Source organism: Glycine soja, chromosome 15 (assembly GCF_004193775.1).
Source record: "Glycine soja cultivar W05 chromosome 15, ASM419377v2, whole genome shotgun sequence".
NCBI classification, from domain to species: Eukaryota; Viridiplantae; Streptophyta; class Magnoliopsida; order Fabales; family Fabaceae; genus Glycine; species Glycine soja.
The window spans coordinates 15,748,171-15,758,269 of NC_041016.1; positions in this window are offsets into that span (position 1 = coordinate 15,748,171).

Below are 10,099 nucleotides of genomic sequence, written 5' to 3' on the forward strand. Positions count from 1 at the left end.
AATGATTTAAGTCGTTGTGAGAAGCAAAAATTGGAAGTTGTTAAACAATTACTAAATTGCCAAAATAAGCTTGTATTTGTTGTTTGACTTGTAAAAATATGTTTTCTTATTTGTTTAATATGAGAATTTCTTAAATTTATGTATTGCATGGATTTTCATTTTATATATGTTTTGTTTGTTTGGTTAGCTTATCCTTGCATTGTTTGTCAGTGTGTGTGACTACGATGATCGTGGTGTTCATGAGAGCATATGACAGAAACTCGACCTTGTGACCTTTTCTCTTTGGAATTATGCCCTACTATCTAGGGCCCTGAGCAAGGATGAATGTTGCTTCCTAATGTGTCATTATTTCGTTATGACAAGTTACTTTTGATACATTATGTTCCCAATGATACTATTATTATGACCCATCTCCTTGATATTATTGTGACTTTCAAGGAGATGATGTGTATGCTTGGACATACCTTCTTTGGGATTCCTCACAGGACTAGTGATACTTGTGATTTATAGGGGTTTGTTAGTAAGCTAGTGTTAGAGAATGAGTTTTGTATTCCCTTTTCCTTTTGTTGTTTTATATATGGTAGAGGCTACACTAATGAGTGTATGACACACACTCCACTTACTCTTAGAGATACTTTTTACTTCCTAGCATGTATATATATCTAGATAGGCATGATGTAGATGTCATCTCACATCTCTTAGGATATGGACGTATGTTATGTAAATTAGGTTTATGCATGTTCGGTTATTTATATTTTTGTGTTGCCATTAATTACCGTGATGTGAAAAAATTAATTTAGAATTGATTAAGAGTTTAATTGGATCTAAAATGAAGTGATAACTTTAGTAACACGTTGGGGTTATAATTATTATAATCAGAATCAATTTTTATTTGGATAGGTGTGTTGAAAAGTGATTTTAAAATAATTAATTATATTTGAATATAACACCAAGTTAACTTTTATATAATAAAAAATTATGAAAACAACCAAAAAGGATTAAAAAAATTGTGGAAAAATAATCATAAGTTACAAATTTTCATATTAAAAAATAGATTGTTCTAAATACTCCGCATCAATGTTATAGTGACCCAAATAATATTTGTAAGAAGTTTTTTTTAGAGAGAAAAAAAGTAGAAATGACAAGATTTTAGCATAAAATCTTATTATGGATTGGCAAATGGAGAATTAATGCATTTTTAATAGAAGATACATTAGGTGTGAAGTATTGTAAACAAAAAGGTGTGGAAGCCATTATTCAAGATAAATTAGAAGTGGTGAATTGAGTTTTTAGAACAATTATTAACAAAGATAATAAATATTTTGTTCAAGAAATATGATAATAGAAAAAAAACTTGGATAAATTATTGATTTGGTAATGATAATATTATCGAATTAATGTGTTGTGTTAGTAAGTCATTTGTTGAATTCCCTAAACTTATATAAGTTGTATTATTGTAATAATTAAATAGTTAAAAATACATATGATCTTTTGAAGTAATATTTGGTATGATCTAACAAGAGAACAATTTAAAAACTTTCAATCAATTTGGGGATAGAAATATGAAAGGTTTTGGATCTTCTTAAATTTTAGGTTGAATTCTAAGTATAAGTGTTCATAAATCAATCCAATCCAATATGGCCCTAAAAAATCGATCCAAATAATTGAAAATCAAATAAACTGAAAATTGAACGGATCAAAAAATTGGAAATCCAAAATTCTTTATTGAATCGGATAGGATTTTGGATTTAATTTTAGAAAACAATTCAAAATGAACTTATACATATGTATATTTTTTATTCATAAATTTATAATATCACTTATTACTATTTTTTTATTTCTTTTACATTTATAAAATTATCATATAACTTATATCTATTTTTGAAAAATATATTTAATTGAATATAGTTGTACTAATTATTTGAGTTAAGATGCGTAAATACTCTATTATTAGTTATATAATGACATATAAATAAAATATTTGATATTTTAAATTATTTTTTTATTATATATCTTACCTTTTATTGAGTATTTTCTAAAAAAAAGTTGAAAGTGGGATTCAAATTGAAAATTGATCCAATCCAAACCATTTTAAATTGGATCGGATTAGATTAAAAGTTTTAACTAAATCGATTGAATGATAAATTAATAAAACTGAAATGATTGGATTGAATGGTTTTTCTCTTTAAAATTGATCTAATTCAATCTGCAAACATCCCTAATTCTAAGTCCCAAATTATAATTACCAAACGTCGAATTCCCAAGTATTAATCATGTCACAAGCTAAGGACTAGTCAATCACATGCCAAACTTATATTATTATCAACGAAATGCTTATAATATGTTCACTAATCTCCAACGTAACAATTCATCCCTAATATGTCTCACTGAATCAATGGTATCATCCTATATATTGACCCTCACAAGGATAAAACATGTTGAATCAATGGTATCACAAAATCAATGGTTATCATTGAAACATCAATCCTTGAACTACAACAAGCACCGTAAACCATCATGGACCACCTCTCGCACCATCACTAGAGGTGGTTTTTGGCGACGACAATTCAATTTTTCTTTATCTTTTCTCTTTTTTCTCCCTTTCTCCATCGGAGGAGGTACTTCCTCCCCCTTTCTTTTTCTCTTCTACATTTTTTTTTCTTGTTATTCGCATCTATAAATTCCATTCACCAAATCAGTTCAGTGAAACCCAAGAATCACTTTAGCTCCCCTTTAAATGCCAAAAATGCATTTAAACCATTTGAACCACAAATCACCACCATGGACCCACTTAAACCACATGAACCACAACTGGGAACCACCATCACAAACCCAACCTATCACAAACCACCAACCTGAATTAGCTGTGGACCCACACCCAAAACCACCATGACACCAGATCCACACAAGTTCCCGCCCTTTACCCATCATTTCGTAAAAAACAGTGTGTTGAAGGGAGATGTGATCTCCAATAAGCAAGAGTGAGGCTAGCATAAAAAATGGCATGTCGCAATGTTGACAGAGAGAGAATGCAAGCAAGCCGACAAGGTGGTGAAATGAGAGTCTTTCTGCCATGAAGAGGACCAAGATTAAGCAGTCAGTGAGAAGATGAGGCATTAGGGTTTTAGGATAAATTGCTAAAAGTGTAAAGAAAAGGAAAAAAAGAAAATAAAAAAATAAGAATAGGCCTCAATCATTCATTTTAAAATGAATATATCTAATGGTGAAAACGTAGTTTCTCATGGTGGGAGACATGCCAAGGTCTCCCACCCTAGCCAAATCCTTTTTCAGTAAGCATATTCAAGTTTTCACAAGTTCACATGTTTTTGTTAAGCAACTCACATAGGTGGCAATTTGAAACTTAAGTTCAAATAAAAGCTTTGAAAACAAAAGAATATGAAAGTTCACATGCTTTGGATGAATTAGGTTTATTTTAGAAAACCTAGTTAAGTTTTAAAGCAATTCTTGAAAGCAATTATAAAAGCATTTTTATTAAGAAATATAACTACACATGTAACATATTGTTATTTGATTCATAAATTTTAATAGGCTTTGTTATCATCGAAATTTTTTAAGGGTTAAAGCTTCGTATATCTTTGATTTAAATAATCTCCTTTTTATGGTAAACATTATAAAAATTTTCAATATACGTAATACGTTAAATATATAGCATAAACCAAAGAGTCACCCTAATTCCATGAACACATACAAATGCAAGATAGTGGACCTAGATGATTTATCAAAGGGGTATATTAGAGCATGTGTAAGTAAACTATGTACAAGAAATTTTCTTAAAATGCAAAACATGTATCATAGTAAGATGATGTATCAAAGCATAATATGTATATTAGAGCAAAAAGATTGACATGAATGAAAATGCATCAAATGTATAAACCAATTATAACAAGACCAATTTTTTTCCATACTATTTTTTTGTCATCAAACTAAAAGGAACGAGTTTCATCATTGTTAAAATAAACAAAAGAAAAAGGTTCAAGACTGGGAAGGTGGTGGTTAAAGAGGTTTTTGTCGAAGTTTGGCATCCATCAGAGCTTGAGTTATAACTTTCATTTGTCAAGTTTACTATCAATGTAGGCTTTGATTCCAAGGTCAAGCCAAGGAACAATTAACTTGTTTTGATTTGGAGTAGGAAGTACTTAGCCAAAGCGAGCACACATGTTAGTAGTGAAGATATAGTTGTTGATGGAAGAGGAATAGGTGTTGGTGTAAAGGCTTAAATGGCCATAATTGATTCGGGAAAAACATAGTTCCAAGGGGGGTCTCTATAGTGCCTATAAAAGCGTTCATAGGAAAAATATTTTTCCATGTTGATTGGACCGTCCAAATCTCGAGGAGACGTCAACAAGGCTATAAACGAATAGGGCAATGTCATCTCTAACCCAATAATATGCCTATCAATAAGCTTTGGTACTTTTTTGGTAAAGGTCAAGAGAGCTTCATTGAAGCAAAACACCTTCCTTAGATGTTGAAGGTTGAGGTTTCCTTCTAAGGTAAAAGCATCTTCCTTATCATCAAGGGTAAGTCCATTAGTGGATACTTCTTTTTAATAATTTCATATGTTTTGCTCCCAAAAGTTTTGTGCAATATCTTGCTTCAATTCTTCCTTTTTGTGCTACTTGATCATTTAAGGCATAATGAGATCTTAATGAGCATGAAAGTCAAGCTTGGATGGAAATTGTTGATATGCTTTTTCCTTTCTTTTACTTCCATATATAATTCACTTAGGAGGAAGCTTAAAGTAACTAAATAAATCGCTTTTATTCTTCTTTTTTAGGAATATTAAGGTAAAGGAAGGGAAAAAGGATTTTTATTTTATGATTACTTGGATAAGGTTCATGGATTGGATTGGTTCTCCAAATTCATTAGTTGCAAATTCTATGTATGATTCATTGATTTTTTTCACATTATTATTAGGTTGTAATTATTGCATGGTACACATGAATAGTATATGATATATTTTAAGATTTGATCAATTAGATTAATTTTTTAATCATATTTTTGTTTGGGATATGTATTTTTCTTGTGATGGTGTTAGATTTGCATAATTGGACTTATATTCTAACTAATTTTTTATTTTCTAATTTTGGGACGAATAATTTATTATTTCTTGATTTTTTTTAATTTCTAAAATATATCATTATTTTAATTAGTCGATTCAACGACCCAACCTAACTAATTATGTTTCATTGGATTGAGTCTTAATTTAGACTCCCAACTCAAGTCACTTACCAATAAGATAGACATCTCTTCTTCTAAGGAGACTTCTCGCTACTAGAAAAAATGCTTTTAACATTGATTATTTTGGACATTCAACATCAGTTTTGAATCGATGTTGAAACTACTGACATTAAAAGTATCAACATTAACATTGGTTATGAAAAACCGATGTTAAAGTACACAATAAAACATCAATTTTTACAAAAAATGATATTTTATAGTAAGAAATATACAAAAAAAATGAAAAAACAACATTAATTCTTTCTAAAACCGATGTTGTAATGTAGCTTACAACATCGATTGTAGCTTACAACATCGATTTTGACCTAAACAGAAATGTCTTTTCAAATAAGCATATTTTGGTTTATCATCAAACCTCAGTGATCGACAGTAATGAAAGTATGAAGCAAGTTTTGAGGGATAGCCACGACGAAGAGACTAATATAGAAGCAATCCACAATTAGATGCAAATTTAAAAACAAAATATGGGCATACATGTATGAAAAGAAAAAATTCATCGCACCTTAATAGAAGTAAAATCTTTCTTCTCACTAATCTCCTCATACTTCTTCTTCTTAGTATCGACTTTCAATCCCTGCCAAGTTAGATGGTAGAACTACCAAATAAAAAAATAGTAGGTGATAAAAATAATAAATTAAACAACAAAGGAGAGAGGATAATTACCTTCCTCTTAAAAAGTACATAAGAATGTATCCAAGTGACTCTAAATCATCCCTACGACTTTGCTCTATCAAAGCATGAAAATGACATTTTCAGTTCCAAATCAATGGTATTCAACAAAAAAAATAAGGGTATTGATCAAAATAGACATAAAATCATACCAATTCCTAGATGAGTATTCATACTAGCATACCTAGCCGTTCCAGTCAAATTCTTGTTCTCTCAGTAGAAGATTAAAAGGAAGTCAAATTTACAGAAAATCATGGAAGTATAGAATGACAACTTAGGGCCAGAAAAATCAAGTTTTATCTTGATCTTTAAATGAATAATTCAAAAGATGATGTAAATTGATAATATAGAAATAAAAAATAAATACTAATTACGAATCATCGAAGAGAAACTACTCATGTAAGTAACAATAATGAGTCATGATTGATTAAAGAAACACATATTCACAAATTTCAAGGACATAAAATGGCATTAATATTTGAAACACAAAAGAATAGAAGGTTTCGGTTCAAGCCAACTTAGTTTCATGTCTTTTAATGACATAAATTTTGAAGCTGCTATTCTTTTACAAGAAAATCCCCACTATATAGAAACTTATTCACATAAATAGCTAGCAACTACTTTATAACATCTAGATATAGGATTTGCCATAATAATAGATACTAGTCCCAATTCCTAAAAGCGGAAACCAATTTGAAGTTGAACTTTACGAATCATAGTGAATAAAATCAAATAAAAGTAAAGATGTCATAAAAGCACCTGTAAGGAATATGCTGATGTGTAGTGGTGTCTTTATATTTCTTAGCAAGGCCAAAGTCAATGATATACCTCTAAAAAAAGGCAAATTGGAAAAGGATACATCAATTACAGGAGGTGATATAAAATAAATAAAGTTGAAGAAATCCAACAATTAAACACATACTTGATTTGCACGCCTCCCTAAACCCATGAGGAAGTTGTCTCGCTTGATGTAAAAATGATTACCAAATTTTAACCATACAAATTTTGAACAAGAAAAATGAAGAAAGAAGAAAAAAAGTACCACTTTAGTTAACACAATATCATAAAAATAAGCTTGTATATACAAAAAATCAAAAGGCGTATTGGGAGACAGAAAAACAATCAAATACATTTGTGATGCTAGAAAACCTTATAAAAAATAGAAAATAAAACTTAACAGAATAGACATGTTAGGAATATGTTTGTTTGTGTTAGGGTCCCTATATCTTTTTGCTAGTCCGAAATCAATAATATTAACCTGCAAAATGAAATGTTTTGTTCTTAAAAGTAATTAAATGTCTTGAGATATTGAAACTAAAAGCAGAATCTGTATAGTGGTAATTGAATTCTAACAACTTGTAGAGACAAGTCTTATATATAAATATTTTCTTTTGTTAATTTCTTTTATATTTTAACAAAAATTGCACCATGGATGGCTTCAAAAACAACCAAGTCTTAAAGCAAAGGCATTTTGCCATAACATGATATTTGATTATTTGAAAAATCTAGGTTCAAAATTTACCTTCAATTTGACATCAAGACTCCAACAATAAGTATTGTTTGCTCCTCAAGTATACCCATTGATTGCTTCCCAATTTTCACAACTCACACTTTCTCTCAACCATTGTCATCGTTATGAAGCGGTACTTATACCACTATTTTCAGCAACGTCCCCTCTGCTTCCAAACAACATGAAACTCCCCTACCTCCAAAGAACCACCAATTTGGAAAATGAAATTTTAGATTCATGAAATAATAATATTAGATTAGAAGATTATTTTAGATCAAAACGCAAGCCCCATCCTTGATTACGGTATGGATTTGAACTCTGAAGTTTCCCTCTGTCCTTCAGCCGCCACCACAGTCAAACCTTTTCACATTGTCGAAGAGAGAAAAGCGATGGGGATAGACCCTATGCCGCCATGAAACTCACCATGACGTTATTATGGTTACGATGACGAGAAGTCCGCCATGTCTTGAGCACCCTTTCTGCATTTGGGCTTTAATATTAGGGATTTGGAAATTGAAAAGTCATAAAGAGAATCTAATAACAAACCTGGTTCAAGAGACGTGGTGGCGGTGACACAATAGCGGTGACAACCGAGAGAGTGACAACAACAAAGGAGTGAAGGTTCAAGAGAGTGACAAAGTGAGCCAGTGTGAGATTTAGAAATATTAAAAAAGAACTTAACATCAATTTTATTTAAAAACCAATGTTGTTTACTCATTTGACAACTACTAACAACATCAGTTATTTGAAAATTGATGTTAAGAATCTCCAGTTATTTACAAAAATACCACTACGTATGATTTAACATCAGTTTTTCTTATGACTAATGTTAAATTAGTGACGTTGAATACATATTTTGTAGTAGTTCCTAGTCCTTAAATTTATAGGAATTGTCACTATTATCATAACATTTTGGTGCCTTCATTAAGCTTGAACCATGGTGGATGACACCTACACCAAAACCAATATAGAGTGCATCAAAGAAGCCATTGCCAAACTTACCTTTAGCCAACTTACCTTCACTAATACCCAAAATCTCATGACCTCAAACATCGACAAAATCCTCCACAAATATCCCACCTTGAATCTCCAAAGTCCCTTACCTCTTTCTATTCGACCTATAGCAACACAACTTTTCCCAACAAAATCACTCAAATCTTTGAATACCATGAAACCTTTAACTCTAAGAGCCTTACGTCGCTTCGTTTTGCATGGAGGGTCCAACTTTGGGTTGGTTCCATTGGATATCTCATAATGGCCAAATCACTTAATCGACACACTCAGGCCTAAATCAACTTCCATGCATTATTGGGTCACTTGACACCCAAGACCCTACATTTGGTGGGTCACATATCCAATCAAAAGGCAATTATCCTAATTGACAAAGGCAACACTCATAGTTTTGTCCAAGAGAGAATGGTAATGTCTTTGGGCCTCAACACCCAGTCCAATAATCCACTTAGGATTATGGTGCGAAATGAGAATAAAATATAACGCTATCCAGTATGTGTGGGTATTCTGATTCATGTATAGGGTTAAGTTTGCACTATTGATATTAATTTTTTTTAACCTTTGAGTATGACATATCTAGTTTAGGGGTCTAATGGATGTAGTCCTTAAGGCCTATTTTCATTTTATATAGCGATTTGACTATGAAATTCATGCAATCAAGCAAATTGATTGAACCAAAGGGAGACAATGATAATGGGCTCAATTTAGTCATAACCCATTAACTCCATCATACGATTCATATAGATGAGACAAGTGTTTTATTTCATACATAGGTCATACCCATTGAAGCCCTTTCACCCTAAACCAATAACCTATTTCACCACAATCCCAAAATTACAACATTAACTCATAAGTTTTGTCGCTCTCTTCTAAACCCTTTCCACATTACCACCATTAGGAAACACTAACCACACCGTATGTTTTCTTCCCAACTCTCAACTGGTAGTGTACAACCTTACCATTATCCATACTTTTAAAAACGTGAAATTGAAAAATAGGTCAAAGAAATGTTGCAAAATGGAATCATTCTCCTTAGCACAAGCTCTTTCTCTTTTCATGTACTTTTGGTTAAGAAAAAAATGGTACAAGTAGGTTTTGTGTGGACTATCGAGCTCTCAATGCTATTATAGTAAAGGATTATTTCTAGGTTCCCATGGTGGATGAGCTTTTGAATAAGTTCATGGAACCACTTAGTTCTCTAAGTTGGATTTATTAGAAGGGTACCATTATATCTTAATGAAAAAGGAAGATGTGAGCAAAATTGCATTTTGCATACACCAAGACCACTACAAATTTCAGATGATGCCTTCCAATTTTTACAATGCACCATTTACCTTTCTTTGATGATATATTAATTTATAGTAAGACATATGATGAGCATTTCTTACATTTAGAAAGACCACCATAGGTGTTGTAAGAGGATCAATTCTTCTTAAAATAGTCTAAGTGTCTATTTACTCAAAGGCAAGTTGAATAGTTGGGGCATATAGTCTTGAAACATGAAATTGAACCAATTCAAGCCAAGGTTCAAGAAATTCAACAGTCACTAATACCTCATTTTCTCAAGGAATTAAGAGGACTTATGGTCTTGACAGGGTTCCACTGACATTTCATCAAGGGTTATGGAACTGTGTGCAACACCTTTAATAA